Here is a 17,285-nt window from a genome sequence, read left to right as displayed (position 1 = left end):
CCACCATAGCCGCCCCCACTTCTATCTCCGCTGTAGCCACCACCGCTGCTTCTGTCTCCACCATAGCCACCCCCACTTCTGTCTCCACCATAGCCACCCCCACTTCTGTCTCCACCATAGCCGCCTCGGTCTCCACCTCTGCCCTCACGACCTCTGTAGCCCCTCTCTCCACCGTAGCCTCTCCCCCGGAAATCTCGTCCTGAGGGACGAGAGTCCTCTGGTCTAGGCTCATTGCACTGATTGCAGGAATTCCTTCGAGCGAAGTTCATATTTCCGCATGACGGATTAGGGCAAACCCAATCCCCACTTTTGGGGTCTCCACCTCTCCCTTGAAAGCTTCCACGACCTCTATATCCTCCACGGCCTCGCCGCCCACCTCCACTTCCACCTCCTCTCATGAATTCAGGTATTCTAGTGGCAAAGGACACTTTAATGATGTTGCCATGGAATTCTTTTCCATCAAACCAGTCAGTGGCTGCCTTAGCTGAAGGAGGGTCATCAAATGACACTGTTGCCTCCCCCTTTGGCTTTCCTGTGTCCTTGTCTGTATAAAGATTTATCATTGGTTTTCCAGTCTTCTTATTTGTCTTGATAATTCCTATTTGTTTAAAGAACTCCCCAACTTGATCTGTAGACACACCCTCCCCAAGTCCCTGCACAAAGATTGTGGTGTTATCTGAATTATCAGATTCTGAATCAGCATCTGGTCTGGGTCCATAATCCCTGTGACCACCAAAATTTTTGAAGCCACCGCGGTCACCACCACTTGATCCTGTCATAGGACCTCTTCCATCCTTGTCATATCCCCCACGCCCTCTACCTCCTCCCTGTGACCTGCCATATCCTCTATTATCTTCTCTATACCTACCCACATCACGACAGTCATCTTGTGTGTGGTGGCTGTAATTTTCCCTTTGTGAATGATAGGACTGCTGGTTTTGATTATAGGAATTATGCTGCTGATCATAATTTGACTGCTTATCATATGAGCCTTGATGTTGATCATAGCCTGACTGCTGGTCATAGGAATCTTGTTGACCATAGTCTGGCTGATCATAGGAAGGTGCTCTTCCACCTTGGCTTCCTGATGATTCCACGTTTTGCTGCTGTCCCTGGTTATTATATGGTTGCTGGCCATATGAGCTCTGCTTTTGATTCTCATAACCACCATAGGACTACGAATAACCTGACTGACTTTGTCCATAATTGGAGTAACCGCTGTAGTTCTGTCCATAAGGGGAATCAGTCGTTTGTCCATAGCCAGAACAGCTTTGTGATGCTTGTCCATAGCCTTGGTTGCCTTGATTTCCATAGGAAGAATAACTTTGCTGCTCATCCCCAGACTGACCGTAACTTCCAGAATCCGACATGACTAATGGCCGCGGCGCGGAGGCCCCACAGCCCGCCGAGAACAAGGAATACGAAAGCCAGGCGGCACGGCGGCCGGAGCTGTACTGTGACTCTACTTTTAATTGGTTTGCTTAAATTCTATGCTTCAGTTTTCTAACTCCACAAACAAGAAAATCAGAGGTGTTCAAGTTGATCTGAGCATTATGGAAACAGATGAAAACTCAAAATTCTGACCATTTGTCAGAAGGTTATATTATGGGGGCTACCACATTGAATGTTTTGACTAGATGATCCCTTAGGTCACTTTCGGCTCAGAAGTTCTTAGAATCTGTGATGGATTTTCTTTCTTTTTTTTGAGACAGTTTTCACTCGTCTCCCAAGCTGGAGTGCAGTGGCGCAATCTCAGCTCACTGCACCCTCCGCCTCCTGGGTTCAAGAGATTCTCCTGCCTCAGCCTCCTGAGTAGCTGGGATTACAGGCACCCACCACCACACCCGCCTAATTTTTGTATTTTTAGTAGAGATGAGGTTTCCCAAGTTTGGCCAGGCTGGTCTCAAACTCCTGACCTCAGGTGATCTACCTGCCTCAGCCTCCCAAAGTGCTGGGATTACAGGTGCGAACCACTGGCCCTGTGATGGGTTTTCTAAGTGTTTTCTTAATAATATGGGAGAATATTGTATTTCTAAGTGTTTTCTTAGCAATATGAGAGAATATTGTAACTTCTGTTTGAAGGCATTCTTTCTATAAAATGTACCTTATTTAAATAAAGTATAGCAGGGAACAAACCGAAAAACAAGTTGTAATATTTAGTGATAAAACTAATTGTCAATAACACTCAAACCCTAGTTTCACAAAACATTAATTCAGTATTTCTATTATCAATCTGTTATACACTATCAGAGATTAATATTTCTTCAACTTGGAAAACATCATTTTAATATTGTAACATTCCCTAATTCTGAATTATAATTAATTCAACATGAAACAAAAGTAATTTCTTAAGCATTTACTGTATTACTAGATCTATCACAGTGAAAGTGATTTTTCTTTTAGCTAGATTTTAACTCACGACAAACTATTACCAGGCTCTAGAACTTATTCCTGTTTAAGTAATTTATGAATATATTATGAATTTACATAGTATTGTTATTATATGTCTTAGTTGCCGAGAAGTGTGGTTCAGACTCTAGGTAAAGTAAATGCATGTACAGAAGTGATTTATGTTTTGTATTTGCATTTAGAATGTCTGTGACATGCAAATACCTGTGGAAATAAATAGCAGTTATCAACATTTTCATTTTATGTTTACTACTATGTGCTTTACATTTTAACTATATAATGTTATACTTTTATTCTTCAGTAAAAATGTGGATGGTGAGATTCAGGGGAATGAAAGATGATTTCTAAATATTTGACTCGAGTAACTGAGTTCATGGTAGTGCCATTTATTGGTATGGAGAGGACCAGGTAGAAGGATAGTTTAGTTTCGGCAATATTACCTTTTTATTGTCTGTTGAATGTCTGAGTAGAGAGGCAGGATCATCTGTTGGGCAAATCCTTAGGCGTCTTTTTTTTTTCATCTATGAAGTGGAAATAATGTCATCTATTTAATAGGGTTACTGAGGAGTGTGTTAATGTGTAAAGCACATGGCATGTAATGCTTCAATGAATGAAATTGCTATTCTTTTTTTTTTTTTTTGTACTTTTTCTTTTTTTTAAGAAAGTGAAGGAATAAAGAATGGTTACTCCATAGACAGAGCAGCTGAAATTGATATTCAGAGCCTGTAACTACAGCTTTAAAAAATTGGAACTGGCTTGCTTTCCATCAGTAATTTTGTTGCCACATGTAGCAGTTACAAAACAATGTACTGTGTGTTAATTGTCATATTTGGTAGATAAAAGATCTGGCATAGAAAAAAAAATTTTTTTTTTTGAGATGTGGTCTTGTTCTGTCGCCGAGGCTGGAGTGCAGTGGCGCGATCTCGGCTCACTGCAACCTGCACCTCCTGAGTTCACGCCATTCTCCTGTCTCAGCCTCCTGAGTACCTGGGACTACAGGCGCCCACCACCATGCCTGGCTAATTTTTTGTGTTTTACTCTAGTAGAGACGGGGTTTCGCCGTGTTAGCCAGGATGGTCTCAATCTCCTGACCTCGTGATCCGCCTGCCTCAGCCTCCAAAAGTGCTGGGATTACAGGCGTGAGCCACCGTGCCCGGCCTTTTTTTTTTTTTTTTTTGAGGCAGAGTCTGTCTCTGTTGCTAGTCTGGAGTGCAGTGGCACGGTCTCGGCTCACTGCAACCTCCGCCTCCCGGATTCAAGCGATTCTCCTGCCTCAGCCTCCCAGGTAGCTGGGATTACAGGCGTGCACTGCCACACCCAGCTAATTTTTGTATGTTTAGTAGAGACGGAGTTTCACCACATTGACCAGGATGGTCTCTATCTCCTGACCTCGTGATCCACCACCTTGGCCTCCCAAAGTGCTGGGATTATAGGTGTGAGCCACCACGGCCGACCGAAAAAATGTATTTTTTTAAAAGCAACTAGTGGCCAGGCGAAGAAGAAAGATCTGGAGAAGAGAATCTGGCCAAATGTGTAAATTACAAAGGGAAAGTACTAATTTATATGTTTTAGATAACTTAAGACTGTCTGATACAACCACTTTTCATTCAAAACTAACACTAGTTTTTAGGCTGCTCCACCCAGCTTTAACTACTCCCACCCTCCTTGAACTATCCCATAATATAAAATCTAAAAACTGCATAGGAATTTCTCCAATCTTTCATAAGTTCAAACAGCATCAGCCTCATAGGCAAGTGTATAGGGACTGGGTAACCAGGCAACTGTACTCTATTGAAACCACATGTCAGTTTTATTAACTCATGGGTCAGGCAATGTCAAGCTTATATCAAGGGGGCAAGTTCATTAGTGTCAATGTCAAGCATATATGGAAGGGTAAGTTCATTGACTAGGGTCCTGTAGAGAATCTGTTTTGCCTCTAGCCTACATATCTCACAAAACTCACGATTTTTATAAATGGAATACAAGGAAGATGGCAAGAGCTGCACAATTCGATAAAAACTAGTTGCTTTTTTTTTTTTTTTGGAGGCGGAGTTTTGTTCTTATTGCCCAGACTGAAGTGCAATGGCATAATCTCAGCTCACTGCAACCTCTGCTTCCCGGGTTCAAGTGATTCTCCTGCCTCAGCCTCCTGAGTACCTGGGATTACAGGCATGTGCCACCATGCCTTGCTAATTTTGTATTTTTAGTAGAGACAGGGTTTCTCCATGTTGGTCAGGCTGGTCTCGAACTCCTGACCTCAGGCGACCCGCCCACCTGGGCCTCCCAAAGTGTTGGGATTACAGGCGTCAGCCACCATGTCCAGCCCCAATTCGTATTTTTAAAACTTAGTAATAAGAACTAAAATGAAATTATCTCATTTATTCAGATTGACACTCAGAAGTATAACAATTTTTCCGTCACAGTGTTTACTTTTTTAATTATTAAAGAAATACTTGAGTCATTTTTATTATTAATGACTCAGGAATTCAGAAATCTAAAACATAAGAGCTCATGAATTGCATGAATTTCTACAGGATCAGTTCTTAGAAATGAAATGGCAGGGTTGAAGGGTACATTAATTTTATTTTGATATTGCCAAGTTGCTCCTCAATAAAGCTTTACCTACTTCTTCACCTAGCTAGAGTATGTAAGCAGGCATGTTAGAATATACACAAGTATATTCTTACCAACAACAGATATGACAGTAGTTTTAGTTTTTGCCCAACTGAAAGGTGAGAATGATGCCTTGTTTTAATTTGCATTTCCTTAATTACTAAGTGAAGTTACCCATTTTTTGTGTGTATGGGTTTATCTTAATAATATTATTCTTTCTGAACCAGGTTACTTTAGTATTTATTCAATTATAAAGTGACTAATGTACATATGGCAATTGTTTATAACAATACTGAAGCACCCAATTCACATTGTTAATTTTACTACTAAGTATTTGTTGCTATGTGTATTTTATTGCCCTTTTTCATGTATATCACAGTTGGAATAGAATGGAGAGAGGCAGCCTACCATATTGGTTAAAAGTATGTACTCCTATATCTCAAGTGTTAATGTCTTGTATCTTGAAAAAAAAAATACATATATATATATATATATATGTATATTTTTAGATGGAATCTTGCTCTTTTGCCCAGGCTAGAGTGCAGTGGTGCGATCTTGGCCCACTGCAACCTCCACCTCCCAGGTTCAAGCAATTCTCCTGTCTCAGCCTCCCGAGTAGCTGGGATTACACGCACCTGCCACCATGCCCAGCTAATTTTCCTATTTTTAGTAGAGACAGGGTTTCACCACATTGGCCAGGCTGGTCTTGAACTCCTGACCTTAGGTGATCTGCTGACCTCGGTCTCCCAAAGTGCTGGGATTACAGGCATGAGCCATTGTGCCCAACCTTGAATGTATTTTTATATTATATCCCAGGGTGATTGTTACATTGAAAATAATATCTAAATTTTTCTTTTTTTACTGAAATAAGTGACAAATTAGTTTCATTTTCTTTCTTTTTTTTTTTAGACAGAGTTTCACTTTTGTTGCCCAGGCTGGAGTGCAATGGCGTGATCTTGGCTCACTGCAACCTCCACCTCCTGGGCTCAAGTGATTCTTCTGCTTCAGCCTCCTGAGTAGGTAGGATTACGGGTACCTGCCACCATACCTGGCTATTTTTGTATCTTTGGCAGAGATGGGGTTTCACCAGGTTGGCCAGGCTGGACTTGAACTCCCGACCTGAGGTGATCTGCTGGCCTCGGCCTCCCAAAGTGCTGGGATTACAGGCATGAGCCACCGCGCCTGGCCCTAGTTTCATTTTCAAATGTTCATATGATTGATTTTCAAACACTAAGACTTGGTTGGAGGAATGGCTGGCAGTGTGATATGTTAGGAAAAAAACTCGCTGATTTTTGAAGTCACAAAGAATAGGGGTTCAAATTCACATTCGGCTCTACCACATAATAAAGCAATTTCTATACTCATAGAATTGATGTGAGCATGAAATACAGTAATATGCGTAGTACCTGGACCAGTGGCTCTGGTACTCAATAAATGGTAGTTTCAGCTACTATAATGGCTTCTTACACCTTATTGATATCTTTATCGTTATAACTATCACATTGTATCATAAACATTTGTTTCTTCATATGACCTGTAGAGGACTGTGTGTTCCTTTAAGGAAGAATATTGTGTCTTTATCTATCTTTGTATTTCTCCTGCAGAGGTTGCAAACTGGCAACCACAAGATTACTTTATTTGCAACCAGTTTGGGTCCTAGCATGTTTTAAATGTGCACTGGTTGCCAACATTTAAAAGTTAGGAGGTTTCACATTTAAAATAAAATGAAACAGGATTCGTGACTTCTGGCTTCTTGCAAAGAATCAGAAAATCCTGGTGATGCTGAACCCTACATTTTCTATAACAGCAATCAGCTAGTCTGGAGCAGCATCTGCCTCTTTGGATAGGACACGCTCTCTAATTTGCCATCGTCCCTAACATTCCAATATTGTATCCTTGAAACAAAGGCTGAATGCCATTTGCCCATCACATTTCATTCTTTTGTATTACTTACTGGGCTGCTCTAGAAATTTGCATTTTTGACTGCTGCTCTAGTGACTGTCAGAGAGTCTGGAACTCAAGGAAGCACTCAATAAATGTTTGTTGAACGGAAGAAAGAAGAACCATTAATATATACACATAGAGAAAATTACCATATTTACTTGAAAATGTACAAGGTCTGGCTGGGCACTGTGGCTCACACCTGTAATCCCAGCACTTTGGGAGGCTGAGCAGGCAGATCACCTGAGGTCAGGAGTTCGAGACCAGCCTGGTCAACATGGCAAAACCCTGTCTCTACTAAAAATACAAAAATGAGCCAGGCATGGTGGTGGACACTTGTAATCCCAGCTACTTGGGAGGGTGAGACAGGAGAATTGGTTGAACCTGGGAGGCGGAGGTTGCAGTGAGCCGACATCGCGCCACTGTACTCCAGCCTGGGCAACAAAGAGTGAAACTGTGTCTCAAATAAAATAAAATAAATTAAAATAAAATAAAATAGTACAAGGTGACAGGGGTTTAGCATTGCTCTAGCAATAACTATTCCCATCTTTTCTTTTTCAATGTAGGACATGAAGCATGAGTGATAATGTTGGGGAGTTGAGAGAATGATGCTCTGAAATAAGTGACTTTCATTGGCCATGATTGCCAGGCTGTGACAATTTTCAAGGATAGACCACCTCAAATTTACTTATTACTGGCATAATGCAGTAAAACATGCCAAAAAATAGAATATGATCAAATGCAGTTGCCATTTATTTTGGAATGCATGACAATATCTATTCACTTGCACAGAAACATAAACAACACCCACCTGTGTTTGAAGGCAAGGTATCTTTGATCAGAATCTCTGAAATATCCCTTTGAGGTAGCTATCACTATAGCAAACTTTATTAATTTGTACCTGACAGTAATTTGGGATTTATGATTATTTAGTTGAACTAAAGCATCTCCCAAATATGTGAAGGAAGAGTTAGCCAAGTAAGTGAATAGTGTGAGTAACAATTTCTTTGGCAAGAAGTGAGGGAAGAGTGGATGATTTACAGAAAAAGAACAAAGTTTTCCAGTTTTAGTTTTTAGGGACGTGTCATGGTACAATTAAAAAAAAAATTGCCTTGGGGCTGGGCACAGTGACTCACATCTGTAATCCCAGCACTTTGGGAGGCCAAGGCAGGCGGATCAGGAGGTCAGGAGTTCAAGACCAACCTGACCAACATGGTGAAACTCCATCTCTACTAAAAATACAAAAAAAAAATTTAAAAATTAGCTGGGTGTGGTGGCAGGTGCCTGTAATCCCAGCTACTTGGGAGGCTAAGGCAGAGAATTCCTTGAACTAGGGAGGCAGAGGTTGCAGTGAGCCGAGATTGCACCACTGTACTTCAGCCTGGGTGACAGAGTAAGACTCTGTCTCAAAAAATAAAAAAATAAAAAAAAACCACCCTGGTTCTCTACAAAAAATATATATAAAAATTAGATGGCATGTACCTGTCCTAGCTACTCAGGAGGCTGAGGCAGGAGGATCAGATGAATCCCAGAGTTCAAGGTTGCAGTGACCTTGATCTTGCCACTGCACTCCAGCCTGGGTGACAGAGCCAGATCCTGTCTCTAAAAGTAAATAATAAAATTTAATATGTTCATGGCGCCACTGCACTGCAGCCTGGGTAACAGAGCAAGATTCCGTCTCAAAAAAAAAAAAAAAAAAATTAAAATGTTCAATAGGTACTTAACGAATAAAGAAGGTATTGAATCTGAGACTGGTAGTGATTGTAATATCCATTATACCTGCTGCTAACCTACTACGTGAATACATTAAGGATCTTGACCCAAAAAAATGGATTAAGTTTGAATCCTCACCCTCTTAAATAAAAAACTGCCAGGTATATTGTTAACATTATCTCTTACAATAACATCTAATTCACTGTAATCATGCTCAAGTAATCGTTTTGTGAATGTATGGATTGATGAATAATTAGATCCTAGGTTACATCATGTGGCAGCTATGGAAGTCAAACTTACCTTTTTTTTTTTTTTGAGATGGAGTCTCGCTGTGTTGCCCAGGCTGGAGAGCAGTGGCATGATCTCGGTTCACTGCAGCCTCCACCTCCTGGTTTCAAGAGATTCTCCTGCGTCAGACTCCCAAGTAACTGGGATTATAGGTTTGTACCACCACGCCTGGCTAAGTTTTGTATTTTTAGTAGAGACAGGGTTTCACCATGTTGGCCAGGCTGGTCTTGGACTCCCGACCTCCAGTGATTTGCCTGCCTCGGCCTCCCAAAGTGCTGGGATTATTTATTTATGTATGTGAGGCAGAGTCTCACTCTGTCACCCAGGCTGGAGTGCAGTAGTGGGATCTCAGCTCACTGCATCCTCCACCTCCTGGGCTCAAGTGATTTCCCCTCCTCAGCCTCCCAGGTAGCTGGGACTACAGGCATGCACCACCACACCTGGCTAATCTTTGTATTTTATAGAGATGGGGTTTTGCCATGTTGCCCAGGCTGGCCTGGAACTGCTAAACTCAAGTGATCCACCCACCTCAGCCCCCAGAGTGCTGAGATTACAGGCATGAACCACTGTGCCCCACCTTAGACTACTTTAAAGTAACATTATTAAAAACAGTAAAAGTATAATTTTGAAGAATTAATTTAACTGCAATATTTCTACCTTTATAGTTCAAGGACTATAATGAAATAAGAATGAAGTGAAGCATGTAAGTATCTAGTTTATCTGTAGTATGGTTTTATGTTGCTCTATATTTTCTACTTTCTTAATATCAATATATTGTCCAATAAGGCCACTACTAGCTGTGAATGGCAATTTAAACTTAAATTGCTGGCTAGGCGCCATGGCTCATGCCTGTAATCCCAGCACTTTGGGAGGTCGAGGTAGGCAGATTGTTTGAATCCAGGAGTTCGAGACCAGCCTGGGCAACATGGCAAAATCCCATCACTACAACAACAACAACAACAACAAAAATTAGCTGAGTGATACCCTGTCCCTCCTCTGCCCCACCTCTGGCTGCTCCAAATGTAAATAAATAAAACTTTTTTTTTTTTTTTTTGAGACGGATTCTTGCTCTGTCACCTGGGCTGGAGTGCAGTGGCAGGATCTCAGCTCATTGCAAGCTCCGCCTCCCGGGTTTACCTCATTCTCCTGCCTCAGCCTCCAGAGAAGCTGGGACTACAGGCGCCCACCACCTCACCCGGCTAGTTTTTTGTATTTTTTAGTAGAGATGGGGTTTCACCGTGTTAGCCAGGATGGTCTCGATCTGCTGACCTCGTGATCAGCCCATCTTGGCCTCCCAAAGTGCTGAGATTACAGGCTTGAGCCACCGCGCCCGGCCTTAAAACATTTTTTTAAGTTTAATTTTTTTGTTTGTTTGTTTGTTTTTGAGATGGAGTTTTGCTCTTGTTGCCCAGGCTGGAGTGAAAATGGCACAGTCTTGGCTCACCACAACCTCTACCTCCCAGGTTCAAGCGATTCTCCTCCCTCAGCCTCCTAAGTAGCTGGGATTACAGGCATGTGCCACCACGCCTGGCTTATTTTGTGTTTTTAGTAGAGACGAGGTGTCTCCATGTTGGTCGGGCTGGTCTCAAACTCCCAACCTCAGGTGATCCGCCCGCCTCAGCCTTCCAAAGTGCTGGGATTACAGGCATGAGCCACTGCACCCGGCCTAAAGTTTAAAATTTTATCCCTCAGTCAGACTAGCTACATTTCAAGTGCTCAGTAGCCATATGTGGTTAGTGGCCACTATATCGGACAGCACAAAGAACATTTCTATCTTCATAGAAAATTCTGTTTGCTCTTGTAGATTATTACATACACAATTACTTATCCTTTATTTTACTACATTGTCATTAGAGTTTTTGTTTGTAATTTGATAATTCAGTTTCATATGTCCTAGTAGAAATACTTTTGCTTTCTTGAAATTTTATTTTCTCCCAGTTTTTTTTTTTTAATAAACTATGTGTTTAAATCAACATTTTTTTCCCTTTGTTGTTCCATTAAGATAGTCAACATCTGACAATTTTACCTTAAAACTTTTAAGTTCTGTGATGAATACAGTCGAAGTAATGCCTTTAGGTATTATTCATTTTTAAGACAACACAATCTATGACAGTGTCTCTCCATGCGCCTCTTTTACCATGTACAGTGAAAAACTACTTATTAAATGGTGATTTTCCCCCCTTTATCTTATTAAGTAAATTATATGGTCTTTTTTTTTTTATGGAAGCCTCCATAGTTAGAGATGTAAAACGGCAATTTCTTGGTTCTATAGCATGACATAGTTCAGAGCTGAGATTAGAGAAACCCCGTAGAGTTGTTAATACTTGAGGGCATCCCCAACTAGAAAAGTATGTGAATTTAGGCATGGGAGGAAGGAAGGATCTGCTTTAAATTTAGTGTAGGGTCACTGAATCTTAATGATAGATTAAACAAGGGAGGTAGAATAATGAATAGGGGTATACTGTGTGTAGCACTAATACCAGAAGTCCATGGTTTGTGGCGGTTTTTTAATGTCCTTTCCCATATGGTTTTGAATAGAGTAGGTTATGGCAGGGATGAGCTAAGGAATAGCTTTGTTAATGAATAAATAGGAGTAATTTTTTAACAGGAGACTTCAGGCAGTTTATTCAGAATGCCTGCTTATTTAATGAATCATGTGGTTAAATTTTTTTCCTGATCTTAATAATACATTAAGTGGGATTGCTAAGGTATTCCCGGTATTTTCTTTCTAAAATAGCTATATCTACATTTCAGAGCCAGCCCTAACAGTGAATCCTTGGGTTGGGTTTTACTTTCTTAATTAAGGGCCAGTCGTATGGAGCTTTTGAGCATTGGCAGCATCAGTCCTCAGGGTTTGGTGTGCAGTATTAGACTTTGTTTCATAGTGTCAATTCATTTGATACGAGTTAATTAAATTGTCATTTGGAGCCATTTTCCGACTCTACTATATTCACCTAAACTTAACTAGGTGTGTAATTTTGGTGACTTTACTCTTATAACATTGCTCATGGGCAAGGCAGCCACTTTTCTTAAGTTAGGCTTTCTGCCCTCCCACCTACAAATCTCTGAGAGTAATGCTGAAAGCTGATCTTGCAGAGTAGCAAGTTAGAATCAGATAACCTGACCAGACACACTTTTAAGTATCTCTCAGGGCAGTTCTTTGGAGGAGCTTACTTAATATTTCCTAAAGGAGAGGTTAAGTAGGTTGTCTTTGGTGCATTAGTTATGCAGAGAGACGGGAAATGTAACTCTCCTGACTCCAGGGCCCCAAATGCAAACACTAGCCTAGTTGTTCCCAAACTTTCTTCTTGATGTGGATGACTTGAATGGTTTATTTTCACTTGATGAGCCACACCCCCAGGCCACTTTAGTATTCATGGCAGACCCCAACACTAAGTCCCTTTGTTGTCTTTGTTTTTTGCATTTTTTTGTTAACTAGAAAAGATAAAATTATGAGAGACCTGATTATAGACTGAGGTTCTGTTGCTAATGGTTCCCACCACTTTTTTCACATCTCAGAGAAAGGCAAAGACCTGGATGGGCAACAGAAAACAGCAAAGCAAACATAAACACCACATCATGTCTGAGCATCAATGTGGTGCTACCAGAGTGGGAAAGGATATAGTCATTATCAAAATACAAAGATGGTTCTTTGCCAAAAGCATTAACATTGTCAGCATTTTAAAGTTTGAAACTTGCTGTAGAAGCAATGGTCTTTTCTTTGAGGAAAAAAAAAATGTTTTCTTGAAGAAAAGGAAAATGGACTAAGAATTTTAAAAATCTGCATTATTGTTCTGAACATTAACTAAGTGAATGACATTTAGGCAAGTAGCTTAATTTGTCTGTGTTTGTGCATGTGTGCACTTGTGTTTTTTAACTCACATGAAATAAAATTAAAAAGGAAGTGCAATTCTTTAAAAAACAAGTGGGCAAAGTAGATTAATGGCACTAATAAATTGTCTTCCTTGTAGATGCAGTTTTTTAGTTTAGAACTTACAGAGGTTACAAATAAGACATAGCTAACTGTTTCTGATAAGAGTTTCACTTGTCCAGATCAAAAGCATAGAAGAGAAGTTGGCAAGAGTGCCCAACTGTTGAGAGAGGGAAAACTAGAATAACAGGATAGGGCATAATTGATTTACTGTCCATTAGCCCAGTAGAAGTAGCAGGCCCATAGTGTGAATATCTTCATATTCTTTTATTCCAGCCAAAATCCTTACTAATGTAAGGGGTGAAGGAGACTCAGAAGGCATTGGCCAAAAGTGTATAAGAGGAAGAGCCTTGGTAACCCTCATGAAAAAATTTAAGTATTTTAGGCCGGGCGCAGTGGCTCATGCCTGTAATCCCAGCACTTTGGGAGGCCAAGGTGGGCAGATCATGAGATCAGAAGATCGAGACCATCCTGGCTAACAAGGTGAAACCCTGTCTGTACTAAAAAATAGAAAAAATTAGCTGGGCGTGGTGGTGGGTGCCTGTGGTCCCAGCTACTTGGGAGGCTGAGGCAGGAGAATGGCGTGAACCCGGGAGGCGGAGCTTGCAGTGAGATCGCGCCACTGCACTCCAGCCTGGGCAACAGAGTGAGACTCTGTCAAAAAAAAAATTAACTATTTTAATATGCTCTTCTTTTTCCTTGATTCATTTTCCTTGGAGATTTTTTATCTTGCTATCTTTCCCTGATGTGTGTGATACCAGAACTCTGCTCCCTTTCTGTGAAGCATTCAATTGTTGAAACAGTAACAAGTTGCTGTTGTTATTGTTACTGGCAGTTGTTCTTCCTCTTCAGCACTTAAAAGTACAAAGTGGACAGACTATAACTGCATTATCCATTGCAGTGCAGCAGCTGTGAAAAGACTCATTTGCTCTTATAACAGGGGCTTTGCCCATAGTTGGTCACTCTCACTTGTTACTAGTTTTTGTTGTTCTTGTTGCTGCTGTTGTTTTTGAGATGGAGTCTCACTCTGTCGCTCAGACTGGTTGCAGTGGTGTGGCCTTGGCTCACTGCAACCTCTGCCTTCTGGGTTCAAGCAATTCTCCTGTCTCAGCCTCCCGAGTAGCTGGGATTACAGATGTGTGCCACCATGCCTGGCTAATTTTTGTATTTTTGGTAGAGATGGAGTTTCACCATGTTGGCCAGGCTAGTCTCGAACTTCTGACCTCAGGTGATCTGCCCACCTCAGCCTCCCAAAGTGTTGGGATTACAGGCGTGAGCTACTGCGCCCCACTCACTTGTTACTACTTAATGACCACTGTTTAGAATTAAGTGCAAATGGTTTCATAGAAGATTCATACACATTACAATTATAAAAGTGTCCGGTAGCCAGGCACAGTGGCTTACAACCTGTAATCCCAGCACTTTGAGGGGGTTGAGGTGGGAGGATTGCTTGAGTCCAGGGGTTTGAGACCAGCCTGGGCAAAATAATGATATCTCCTCTCTACAAAAAGTTTAAAAATTTACCCAGGTGTGGTGGTATGCAACTGTAGTCACTCAGAAGGCTGAGTTGGGAGGATCTCATCAGCCCAGGAGATCCAGGCTGCAGTGAGCTGTGATGGCCCCACTTCACTCCAGCCTGGGTGACAGAGTAAGATACTGTCTCAAAAAAACACAAAAAAGTGTCCAGTGGACGGCTGGGCGCGGTTGCTCACGCCTGTAATCCCAGCAGTTTGGGAGGCCAAGGCAGGCAGATCACCTGGTCTTTTTTTTTTTTTTTTGAGATGGAGTCTCACTGTGTTACCCAGGCTGGAATGCAGTGGTACGATCTGGGCTCACTGCAACTTCTGCCTCCCAGGTTCAAGCAATTCTTGTGCCTCAGCCTCCTGAGTAGCTGGGATTACAGGATGCACCACCATGCCTAGCTAATTTTTGTATTTTTAGTAGAGACAGGGTTTCATCATGTTGGCCAGACTGGTGTCGAACTCCTGATGTCAAGTGATCTGCCCACCTTGGCCTCCCAAAATGTTGGGATTACGGGCATGAACCTCTGCACCTGGCCTGATCTTTTTTCTAAGCATACATATGTTATGCATACATGTGTACCTATACTTATACACACATAACTTAAACAGAGATGCATATTATTTTGTAACCTGGTTTTTAAAAAGATCGTGTAACAACTTTTTATATTACCAAATATTCTTCCACATTAGGGGTCAGCAAATTTTTTTCTGGAAAGAGACAGATAATTCCTATTTTAAGTTTTTTAGGCCATGCGGTCTCTGTTGCATCTACTCAACTCTGCTAACTTAGTAGTGCAAAAACAGCCAGAGAAAATATGTAAACAAATGGATGTGGCTGTGTTCCAGTGGAACTTTATGGACAGAAACAGACAGCAGACTGGATTTGACCTCTGGGCTCTGCTTTGCTGATGTTGGTTCATCACTTTAATAACTGCACAGTATTTTATTTATTCTATTATTGGATATTATATTATGCCAATTTTGTGTTTTGATATGATTTTGTGTGGTGATAAACAAGGCTGCAATGAATATCCTTGTAGTGAAATATTTGGTTGCAGTTATGATCATGTCTTTAAGATTAACTAGTACATTGCTGCTGACATTGTATCAGATTATCTACTAAAACTCAAATTTAGAAATCAAAACATTTCTGGTCTGCAGTATTTCTTGAAAGTATTATATAAAATTGAATTTCACAAAATGGTGTTAGGTTAAAGTACAATTCCTAAAAATGTTCCTATAATTGTTTCAGTTATTTCTAAAATTGTCTTTGGGCTTAATTGGTGTTTTCCTTCCTGGAAAGAATTATAAATTGATTAATTTACTTGATTTTTAAATGAGATTTTAAGAGCCTTTATTGAGTGATTGTTATTTTATTTATTGCAGGCTGTAAGAAACGTTTTTTTTCATATTATTTACTAGGCCATTAAATACCTGGAAAAGTTTTGTTCCCTGTTTCGGTAAAGTGTACAGAGGAAATACTGCCCTTTGTGACAAGGTCTTGTCTGACTGTTAGGAAACTAACCTTTTTCTTTTGGGCCTTGTTTCAGCTATCCTACGAAAGGAAAACATAACCTGTTTGTTTGTTTGTTTGTTTTTTTATTGAGACGGAGTCTCACTCTGTCACCCAGTCTGGAGTGCAGTGGCACGATCCCGGCTCACTGCATGCTCCGCCTCCTGGGTTCACGCCATTCTCCCGCCTAAGCCTCCGGAGTAGCTGGGACGACAGGCGCCCTGCACCACGCCCGGCTAATTTTGTTTTTGTATTTTTAATAGAGACGGAGTTTCACCTTGTTAGCCAGGATGGTCTCGATTTCCTGACCTGGTGATCCGCCTGTCTCGGCCTCCCAAGGTGCTGGGATTACAAGCATGAGCCACCGCGCCCGGACTTCTGTTTAGTTTTTTATATGGCTCAAACATAGTTTTCTGGTGGTTAGGGACATTTCTTCAGTTTATCCGACATAGATATCTTCCAAGTTTGTTTAGTGAGACCAATAGGTCATTCATTGTGAGTTTGCAGGTTTACTGCAAGTTCCAAAAATGTATTATGACCAGGAAGCAGTCACACTTAAGCTTGAGACAGAAAAACTAAAGATTGGCCCGGCGCAATGGCTCACACCTGTAATCCCACCACTTTGGGAAGCCGAGGCGGGCGGATCACAAGGTCAAGAGATCGAGACCATCCTGGCCAACATGGTGAAACTCTGTCTCTACTAAAAACACAAAAATTAGCTGGGCGTGGTGGCACATGCCTGTAATCCCAGCTACTTGGGAGGCTGAGGGAGGAGAATTGCTTGAACTCCGGAGGCAGAGGTTGCAGTGAGCCGAGATTGCACCACTGCACTCCAGCCTGGTGACAGGGGGAAAAAGAAATAATTAACAGGTTTTCAATTAACAGAAATTTAGATTAAACTAAGAATACAATGAAGTCTGTAGTAAAGAGGTAGTATCTTCTCTCATTAATTTCTTAGGCTAATGAAATCACATCATCCAAATGAAATTGCAACATTTTTAGAATTTCTGCAACAAATCATTATTAATTATATTTATTCTCAAAAGTGACTGACCACCTTAGGCAGAGTTCAAAGAATTTTAGTATCAGTAAACTCGAGAGGCATGGCTATCTGGAAGAGCCTATATATTATTTGCACATTCTGAAGCAGTGCTTCTTGCCGGGCGCGGTGGCTCACGCCTGTAATCCTAGCACTTTGGGAGGTCGGGGTGGGTGGATCACAAGGTCGGGAGTTCGAGACCAGCCTGGCCAATATGGTGAAACCCTGTCTCTACTAAAAAAATACAAAAATTAGCCAGGTGTAGTGGCATGCACCTGTAGTCCCAGGTACTTGGGAGGCTGAGGCAGAAGAATC

At 41.3% G+C, this 17,285-nt stretch overlaps 1 protein-coding gene and 1 pseudogene across 3 annotated transcripts in view; one reads left to right on the top strand and one right to left on the bottom strand.

Moving 5' to 3' along the window:
- LOC105500721 overlaps positions 1-1,370 on the bottom strand; it is a 26,051-nt pseudogene extending 24,681 nt beyond the window's left edge. The window contains exon 1 of the transcript XR_001000070.1: positions 5-1,370. The product of XR_001000070.1 is annotated as a TATA-binding protein-associated factor 2N pseudogene (transcript). The remainder of the gene's footprint in view (positions 1-4) is intronic.
- The window catches only part of FAF1 (Fas (TNFRSF6) associated factor 1), a 535,277-nt gene that overhangs the window by 289,056 nt on the left and 228,936 nt on the right, over positions 1-17,285 (top strand). The window lies entirely within an intron of this gene.

The sequence above is a fragment of the Colobus angolensis genome, unplaced genomic scaffold (assembly GCF_000951035.1).
Source record: "Colobus angolensis palliatus isolate OR3802 unplaced genomic scaffold, Cang.pa_1.0 Scaffold68, whole genome shotgun sequence".
In the NCBI taxonomy this organism is placed as follows: Eukaryota; Metazoa; Chordata; class Mammalia; order Primates; family Cercopithecidae; genus Colobus; species Colobus angolensis.
This window is presented reverse-complemented; position numbering and strand designations above follow the sequence as displayed.